This window comes from Sinocyclocheilus grahami, unplaced genomic scaffold, assembly GCF_001515645.1.
Source record: "Sinocyclocheilus grahami isolate Dianchi unplaced genomic scaffold, SAMN03320097.WGS_v1.1 scaffold55.1, whole genome shotgun sequence".
NCBI lineage: Eukaryota > Metazoa > Chordata > Actinopteri > Cypriniformes > Cyprinidae > Sinocyclocheilus > Sinocyclocheilus grahami.
Window position 1 is genome coordinate 4,343,352 of NW_015505234.1, and position 10,256 is coordinate 4,353,607.

Here is a 10,256-nt window from a genome sequence, read left to right on the forward strand (position 1 = left end):
AGACTCAAATGGCTTTTACAACTAGAAACTTTCTGGATTTGTACACTTAAGGGGACTAAGCCTCCTGGAGTTAATGAAAAAAATGTTTTTGCAATTATTTAAATTATTGGTGTTGGATGTGTCTGTATTTATATTGTTATGTGCATGCATATTGTTATGCATGCACATTACTGTTTACATGACTATATATATATATATACATATATATATTCTAAAACTTGCACTGATCATTTATTCAGACAAACACAATGTTCAGGTCTTTTTTGTCTTGTCATGTTACAATGGTTCAAAACTTGCTACATGGTGTAAATATATTTCTTTGTTTTTCAGCCTTGGAGGAATCTTTGGGGTCACTTTCACTGTAGTATGCCAAATGGATACTCCAAAGGACCTGATAATTTAATTTGTCTGAATACAGGATCAGTGCCAGCTCCACAGCGATAGATTCCTTTTATTGCATCCAGTTTGTGCACATTAACTTTTAAAATTTCCAAGGACTGATCTGAAATAAATATAAAAGTCCCCTTCCATATTTTCAAAGTTTGTTTGTAAGATTATCTCTATTGCCACCAACAGTAATACAACAAGAAGATATATGGATACCCAAAAGTGAAACCCAAAGGTATAGTAATGTACAGACTTATTTGACTAATTTTATTTATGGATATGAGATTTTTGACATCTGCATAGTAACTGAGTTATGGGGTTTCAGCGACCACTTTTCTGTATTGCAAGGTGCCTCCCTGTTATTTTCTCTTTTTGTTGCTCTTGTAATCAGTTTTTAGTTAATCCAATTTGGCTTCTCCGGTTCAGTTCACATACTTTAGTCTGTTTCTACGTTTTTCTTCAGTTACGGCCACTTTTATGTCCCATGGGTTGATCTAACACACCTGAGCTCTTTACTTTTTGTTATATGAAGGTCACATTAAACAGACTTTCAATTTTAAAATATTACAATTTATCATAAACACACATACAATTTGTCAAAAGGATTCACATAATGTTTTAAACAAATTATGACAGCTGTGATTTCATTTCCAAATCAAAGTCCTAATATATAATAATAACTTGACAATATTTTTTGCCAGATCTTTAATCTGTCATGGTGTGATCACATTGTTCCCCAGGCTTCTCTTACTCAACGTTCCCCCTTTCTCTCATTAAATACTATATGTTTGTGTTGAGTGATGGAGGCAAGGTCGGGTCAGATCTCCTAAGGTTTATACATCTGATCAGTCCCTTACATCAGCTCTGTGACTCAAGCTTCTCAAAGTTCAAGCTGACTCAAGCTTCTCAAAGTTCAAGCTGTACCTAAGGCTGTAGAGAGCCATGTGCTAATTATTCAAAGAGCAGGATTAACCTGGACACAAGGGTACTTCACTGATGTATTTTTGGTAAATTGTTGTTTTGCTATGCTGTATACATACCATACACAAGTTGTTCAGTGTATGCCATACTTTAGACCTATTTCATCTAAATGCTCTTATGAGCATCAACCAGCTCCCATGTGGCTTTTAGCAATCTCGTGATGGTTTTTTCCCCTTCATTTTGCATGAACTCAAGAGATGAAAGGTGCTTTGAAAACCATCACATCCTTGAGAACTGTTGGGCTTGCTTATGAACCTCTATTTTTCTGCAGAGCTCTGAAAAAGAAATTCTCTTAGCACTAATGGATTTACTAAACACACAAAAGTCTGGGGTGTAAAATGATTTTGTTGGGATCATCGCTATGAAGGAAAATAAAAATGCTGCCAGATCTTTTGGAAAACATCTCTGCATATACTAGTAAATGCTAAAAGCTTTGGGGTCTTGAATGCAAAGAGTTTATAAAAATATCCACATCTAGTTTCCTGTATTAATCTGAAAATAAATGTCTCCATCTACAGGTCTCACTTAATCCAAAACAGCACAACCATCAATACTGCAGTCATATATAATCTATTATGCACCCTAAAATAATGATAATATCAGTATAATGAATGTGAATCAAAACTGGGTTTGTCAAGCTCCAAAATGTCAAATAAATTATTATTTTTTTTTAAATCTGAACAGATTTGGAGAAATTTAGCATCTCTTGCTCACCAGTGGATCCTCTGCAGTGAATGGGTGCCGTCAACATGAGAGTTCCAACAGCTGATAAAAATATCACAATAATTCACAAGTAATCCACACGACTCCAGTCCATCCATTAATATTTTGTGAAGTAAAAAGCTGGGTGTTTGCAATAAACAAATCCATCATTAAGGTGAACCAAATACATATCCATAACCCATAATAACGCTTTCTCCAGTGAAAAAGTCCATCCCCTGTTCTGTTGTCCTCTCACATCAAAATACACCAACATATCTGTTTTGGACTGTTTTCACTTGTAAAGAATGCTGAATCTGTGCATATTTCTCTCCTGATTCAGACAAGATGCTTTTTTTCAGCAATATTATAGATAGAGAGTTAAAACAAACTCGTAATGATAAATTTGTTTATTACATGCAGCTTTTCACTTAACAAGACATTAATTGATTGATTAAAGGGGTCCTATTATGCTTTTTCACTTTTTCAACTTTAGTTAGTCTGTAATGTTGCTGTTTGAGCACAAAAAAGATCTGTGAATTTACAAAGCTCAAAGTCCACTTCAAAAGGAGATATTTTATTTAACAGAAATCACTTTTCAAAAACTACAACAAACGACTCGTTTGGACTACAACACATATTTTCCGGGATTTGTGATATCACAAATATCGACGAATGGGACGAGACCTGGTTGAGCTGCACTAGAGAAGGCAACCAGTGTTATTATCACTATGTCAGAGACACACTAGCCTTCCCAAGGCAGACGAACTTAGAGTGGTTACAATCGTCCTTTGGAGTTTAAATCGCGCTCAAATTGATTTGATTTTGATGCAGTATTTACACTGAAGCTCTGCAGGCGGCTATGGTAAGGGCGTGACATTTCCCGACCAGCCGCCAAGTGCTGCCAATCACAACACACACTGGCCCAGCTAACCAATCACAGCACATTTAGTATTTCAGAAGGCGGGCCTTCATTTGATACAGGAACTATTTGAGCCGTTCATGCCAGACTGGGGAGAGAGGTGTTGTAATAATGTAAAATATGTGAAAAATAATGTGTTTTTCGAACAACCTAGTATGAGAGCCTGTTCTAGTACACCCCCAAAACAAAATCAAGACTTTGTAAAAGAGCATAATAGGATATATATTCTAAAACTTGCACTGATCATTTATTCAGACAAACACAATGTTCAGGTCTTTTTTGTCTTGTCATGTTACAATGGTTCAAAACTTGCTACATGGTGTAAATATATTTCTTTGTTTTTCAGCCTTGGAGGAATCTTTGGGGTCACTTTCACTGTAGTATGCCAAATGGATACTCCAAAGGACCTGATAATTTAATTTGTCTGAATACAGGATCAGTGCCAGCTCCACAGCGATAGATTCCTTTTATTGCATCCAGTTTGTGCACATTAACTTTTAAAATTTCCAAGGACTGATCTGAAATAAATATAAAAGTCCCCTTCCATATTTTCAAAGTTTGTTTGTAAGATTATCTCTATTGCCACCAACAGTAATACAACAAGAAGATATATGGATACCCAAAAGTGAAACCCAAAGGTATAGTAATGTACAGACTTATTTGACTAATTTTATTTATGGATATGAGATTTTTGACATCTGCATAGTAACTGAGTTATGGGGTTTCAGCGACCACTTTTCTGTATTGCAAGGTGCCTCCCTGTTATTTTCTCTTTTTGTTGCTCTTGTAATCAGTTTTTAGTTAATCCAATTTGGCTTCTCCGGTTCAGTTCACATACTTTAGTCTGTTTCTACGTTTTTCTTCAGTTACGGCCACTTTTATGTCCCATGGGTTGATCTAACACACCTGAGCTCTTTACTTTTTGTTATATGAAGGTCACATTAAACAGACTTTCAATTTTAAAATATTACAATTTATCATAAACACACATACAATTTGTCAAAAGGATTCACATAATGTTTTAAACAAATTATGACAGCTGTGATTTCATTTCCAAATCAAAGTCCTAATATATAATAATAACTTGACAATATTTTTGCCAGATCTTTAATCTGTCATGGTGTGATCACATTGTTCCCCAGGCTTCTCTTACTCAACGTTCCCCCTTTCTCTCATTAAATACTATATGTTTGTGTTGAGTGATGGAGGCAAGGTCGGGTCAGATCTCCTAAGGTTTATACATCTGATCAGTCCCTTACATCAGCTCTGTGACTCAAGCTTCTCAAAGTTCAAGCTGTACCTAAGGCTGTAGAGAGCCATGTGCTAATTATTCAAAGAGCAGGATTAACCTGGACACAAGGGTACTTCACTGATGTATTTTTGGTAAATTGTTGTTTTGCTATGCTGTATACATACCATACACAAGTTGTTCAGTGTATGCCATACTTTAGACCTATTTCATCTAAATGCTCTTATGAGCATCAACCAGCTCCCATGTGGCTTTTAGCAATCTCGTGATGGTTTTTTCCCCTTCATTTTGCATGAACTCAAGAGATGAAAGGTGCTTTGAAAACCATCACATCCTTGAGAACTGTTGGGCTTGCTTATGAACCTCTATTTTTCTGCAGAGCTCTGAAAAAGAAATTCTCTTAGCACTAATGGATTTACTAAACACACAAAAGTCTGGGGTGTAAAATGATTTTGTTGGGATCATCGCTATGAAGGAAAATAAAAATGCTGCCAGATCTTTTGGAAAACATCTCTGCATATACTAGTAAATGCTAAAAGCTTTGGGGTCTTGAATGCAAAGAGTTTATAAAAATATCCACATCTAGTTTCCTGTATTAATCTGAAAATAAATGTCTCCATCTACAGGTCTCACTTAATCCAAAACAGCACAACCATCAATACTGCAGTCATATATAATCTATTATGCACCCTAAAATAATGATAATATCAGTATAATGAATGTGAATCAAAACTGGGTTTGTCAAGCTCCAAAATGTCAAATAAATTATTATTTTTTAAAAAATCTGAACAGATTTGGAGAAATTTAGCATCTCTTGCTCACCAGTGGATCCTCTGCAGTGAATGGGTGCTGTCAACATGAGAGTTCCAACAGCTGATAAAAATATCACAATAATTCACAAGTAATCCACACGACTCCAGTCCATCCATTAATATTTTGTGAAGTAAAAAGCTGGGTGTTTGCAATAAACAAATCCATCATTAAGGTGAACCAAATACATATCCATAACCCATAATAACGCTTTCTCCAGTGAAAAAGTCCATCCCCTGTTCTGTTGTCCTCTCACATCAAAATACACCAACATATCTGTTTTGGACTGTTTTCACTTGTAAAGAATGCTGAATCTGTGCATATTTCTCTCCTGATTCAGACAAGATGCTTTTTTTCAGCAATATTATAGATAGAGAGTTAAAACAAACTCGTAATGATAAATTTGTTTATTACATGCAGCTTTTCACTTAACAAGACATTAATTGATTGATTAAAGGGGTCCTATTATGCTTTTTCACTTTTTCAACTTTAGTTAGTCTGTAATGTCGCTGTTAGAGCATAAAAAGATCTGTGAATTTACAAAGCTCAAAGTCCACTTCAAAAGGAGATATTTTATTTAACAGAAATCACTTTTCAAAAACTACAACAAACGACTCGTTTGGACTACAACACATATTTTCCGGGATTTGTGATATCACAAATATCGACGAATGGGACGAGACCTGGTTGAGCTGCACTAGAGAAGGCAACCAGTGTTATTATCACTATGTCAGAGACACACTAGCCTTCCCAAGGCAGACGAACTTAGAGTGGTTACAATCGTCCTTTGGAGTTTAAATCGCGCTCAAATTGATTTGATTTTGATGCAGTATTTACACTGAAGCTCTGCAGGCGGCTATGGTAAGGGCGTGACATTTCCCGACCAGCCGCCAAGTGCTGCCAATCACACCACACACTGGCCCAGCTAACCAATCACAGCACATTTAGTATTTCAGAAGGCGGGCCTTCATTTGATACAGGAACTATTTGAGCCGTTCATGCCAGACTGGGGAGAGAGGTGTTGTAATAATGTAAAATATGTGAAAAATAATGTGTTTTTCGAACAACCTAGTATGAGAGCCTGTTCTAGTACACCCCCAAAACAAAATCAAGACTTTGTAAAAGAGCATAATAGGACCCCTTTAAGGTCGTGTGAATCACTTGTGGATTATTGGGATGTTTTTATCAGCTGTTTGGACTCTCATTCACTGCCGCAGATCCATTGATGAGCGAGTGATGTAATGCTGAATTTCTCCAAACGTCATGGATGAATCATATTTATTCACTGACAGCATGTCAAGAAATTTTTTCAACTCTTCCGTTTGGTACAGTGGTTTTTGGTAGGGTGATTTACTTTAAATAAATGTCAAAGCTTTTGTCAATGTCAAAGCTTTAATTCCATGTCTCCTTCCCCCATCAGTCTGGAAGTGGAAGTGGAAAACAGGATAAGTCAGAAAGTGTTGTGAGCGGTGGGTGACCGGGCAGCTCTATCGTCTTAATTGGGAGGAACAGCGGGGCTCTCCTAAAGCAGAGTCAGGAGAGGACAAGAGAAAGACAGTTAGAGACTGACACATGAATGACAGAATCGTGAGTGTAAAAAGCCATTAATTAAGCCTACCCAAGGCTTGATGAGACAGAAGTGGCTGCGCAGATGCACCAATTTGCCAACCTTTTAATGGCCCTATAGTGTTTAATCATAAAAATTATAGAAATATTCGTTATTTTTAACCAGACAATGATAAAAAAAATCGAATAGTTAACAGATAATTGTAGTCTTCTGTCATGACTCATTTTAAGTGACCAGCTTTTTGCTTTTTATAGGAGGTTTAGGGGCAGTTTTTTTCACAATTATGGACTAACATGGAAAAAATTATTTGCATAAATATCAAGGCAGTCTCCATGAACAATTGTAGAAAAATGGCAGAAAATGAACATAGACTATGAATTTTTCATCATAATTTCTGCTAGTCCAAAAGTACAGACAATTTCAAAAAAATCTGAAAAAGTACACTGTTCAAAAGTTTCGGGACTGTACGATTTTTTTGAATGTTTTTGAAAGAAATCTTTTTTACATTTATTTCATTAAAAATACAGTAAAAAACATATTTTAAAGTAATATTAGAATTTGAAATAACTGTTTTATATATGAATATATTTTAATAATGTGATGACAAGCTGAAATTTTCAGCAGCCATTACTCCAGTCTTCAGTATCACATTTAGTATTATCCTGTTGAGTGTTTTGTAACCTTACATAAATCTCTTTACTGTCACTTTTGATCAGTTTGATGCATCCTTGCAGAATATAATCCTTTAAAAAATAAATAAATAAATTTAAAAGGTAGTGTACATAAATCAACATTATAGAGCTTTTTAAATGACATTTATCACATACCACCACAGAATAATACAGAATGGATGTAATGAATGTAAAAACCATATATGTATAGGTAGATGCACATTTGACCGCTCCAGACACGTTGACATGCCCACCATCTTGGAACGTCAATGTGTCGTGAGTCAATGAGCTTTCTAAAAATGCTACAACACTGCGCAGCGTCTGGTTGTAAAAACTGCCAAAATTTAAATTCCCAAAGAAATGGAACTTTCATTGATGATATTGAGGTTTAAATGCCTGACCCACATTCCCATCATGTAGCTGTGTTCAGATGTGGAGAATCAAATATGCCAAAAGCAAGTTTGTCAGTCTCTTGTCACGCTAGACACACTTCCCTGGAGAATCAAAAGACACTGTAGACAGCGAGTGATGTCTTTTTATCTTTCATTCAATATTTTCAATTTAGATTAACTCTTAGTTTTAAAAAATCAAGGAATTGATTAATAAAACAACAACAAAAATTGGGGGGAAAAAATCACAAACATTTACATAATAGTATGACCTTTCCAAAAACCTTGGAGCACAGAATTTCACACCCATCCATATTGACTACAGACAATTGATTTTGAGTATTGATTAGGATACTTTCCCTCAAATATGCTGTGGAAGCACAAATAATCAGACATATAAATAATATATTTCAACCTATTTCAATCTTTCTTTTTTTTTTTTTAGGCCTGTGCAAGATTTTATTCAGTATTACCAGAACAATTTATTCGTCGTTCCTTGTATTGAACAATTCAAATTTCCATTGATTTTAAGCAATGAAACAGTAAAATACGCAGCAGCACTGAATGCAATGCTCAAGGGCGCAGAGTATCTAGCTTGAATATGGATTGTGGCATCAGGGCCATGTCTCCCAGTGGAAGAAAGTTGCTTTAGCATTTTTGTGACAAAAAAAGCATATTCTGCAGTACTAATGTATTCTTCACATTCAACTTCGGTATATATAATGACCACTATGCTTTCATACGCAAATCAGTCTCTTTTTGGGTTGAAGTGACTAGATAATTACTAGATAGTTGTCATACCCACAAGGAAACTGAGCAACAACAGAGGACTATGACACATGTCCCAGACTCAAAAAGGTTAAAAGGGGTAAAAAAAAAAATAAAATAGGGAGGAGGGGGGGTGGCTTTTAAGAGTGACAAAACTGAATCACGCACAAATTGATTACATAAAAGCTTGGGAGGAAGCCTGCAGTTGTGTTTTGTTTTGTTTGCCATATCTTTCCATTGACTTTGCCTAAATCAAATTGTCAGAATGGGGCAGGAGCATTTAATCTTTCCCATTAAAGATAACTAGAACTCTTTTAAGACCCCTTTCATACACATGTTTTCAGTCATGTATGTGTTTAGATAATCCAATACACTTCCCTTGATCTATTTGGATCCATTAGCCACTTGCTAGTGAGCTACTGGAAAAAGATGCCCTATAAAAAAGCAGATAGCATGTCCATCTCACAGCACTATCAGGTAATGCGGAAGGATAACAGATGCATTTGTATTTGTTTTCAGCTGAAGATTAAAGTATATAGAGGCTAGACTCAGATTGAAAAGAGAGTAAGGGACTGTTGTTTCTTTAAGTATCCAAAAAGTAAAACATCACTATGCAATATAGCACTTAAATCAATACTTTTTTTAAAATATAATTGTTTAAAAAGAATTGAGTGATATGTAAAATACATCTAGATTCTGACTAACACAATCAGTATATGTACCATGTCAGTTATCTGAGATTTTTATTTAATTTACTGACATTGGTCAATAGATATATATCCAATATTGGACATTTATTATATTTATTATGCATGCTCATTTCCACTATTTTTACATTTAAATGACCTTTGCTGTCATCTAATACTAAGTTAAAATTAATATTTATTAATGCTAATGATTTAATAATACCGTTAAATGTATAATGTATCATATGAATGCAATTAGAATATCTCAAAATTAACATCCATTTTATTATATTGTACACTATAATGCTGTGAAACAAATTCATTGTAATGTTGTACATTAATTTGAAGTAATTAAAATAACTTATCTCAAAGCAAGCACATGCATTAGCACATTAATCAATACTTTCTTAAATATAATTTTAATAAAGAACAATAGAGTGATTTGTAAAATACATCTAGATTTTGACAAATATGCAAACATATATATATCCGATATCAGATGATAATTATATTTATTATGCATGCTCATTTCCACTAGTTTTACATTTAGATTGCTGCTATCTAACACTCTTTATCCACAATTTTATAATACAATGTACAAACCCACTTCCAAAAAAGTTGGGACACTGTACAAATTGTGAGTAAAAAAGGAATGGAATAATTTACAAATCTCATAAACTTATATTTTATTCACAATAGAATATAGATAACATATCAAATGTTGAAAGTGAGACATTTTGAAATGTCATGCCAAATATTGGCTCATTTTGGATTTCATGAGAGCTACACATTCCAAAAACGTTGGGACAGGTAGCAATAAGAGGCCGGAAAAGTTAAATGTACATATAAGGAACAGCTGGAGGACCAATTGGCAACATGATTGGGTATAAAAAGAGCCTCTCAGAGTGGCAGTGTCTCTCAGAAGTCAAGATGGGCAGAGGATCACCAATTCCCCCAATGCTGTGGCGAAAAATAGTGGAGCAATATCAGAAAGGAGTTTCTCAGAGAAAAATTGCAAAGAGTTTGAAGTTATCATCATCTACAGTGCATAATATCATCCAAAGATTCAGAGAATCTGGAACAACCTCTGTGCGTAAGGGTCAAGGCCGGAAAACCATACTGGATAC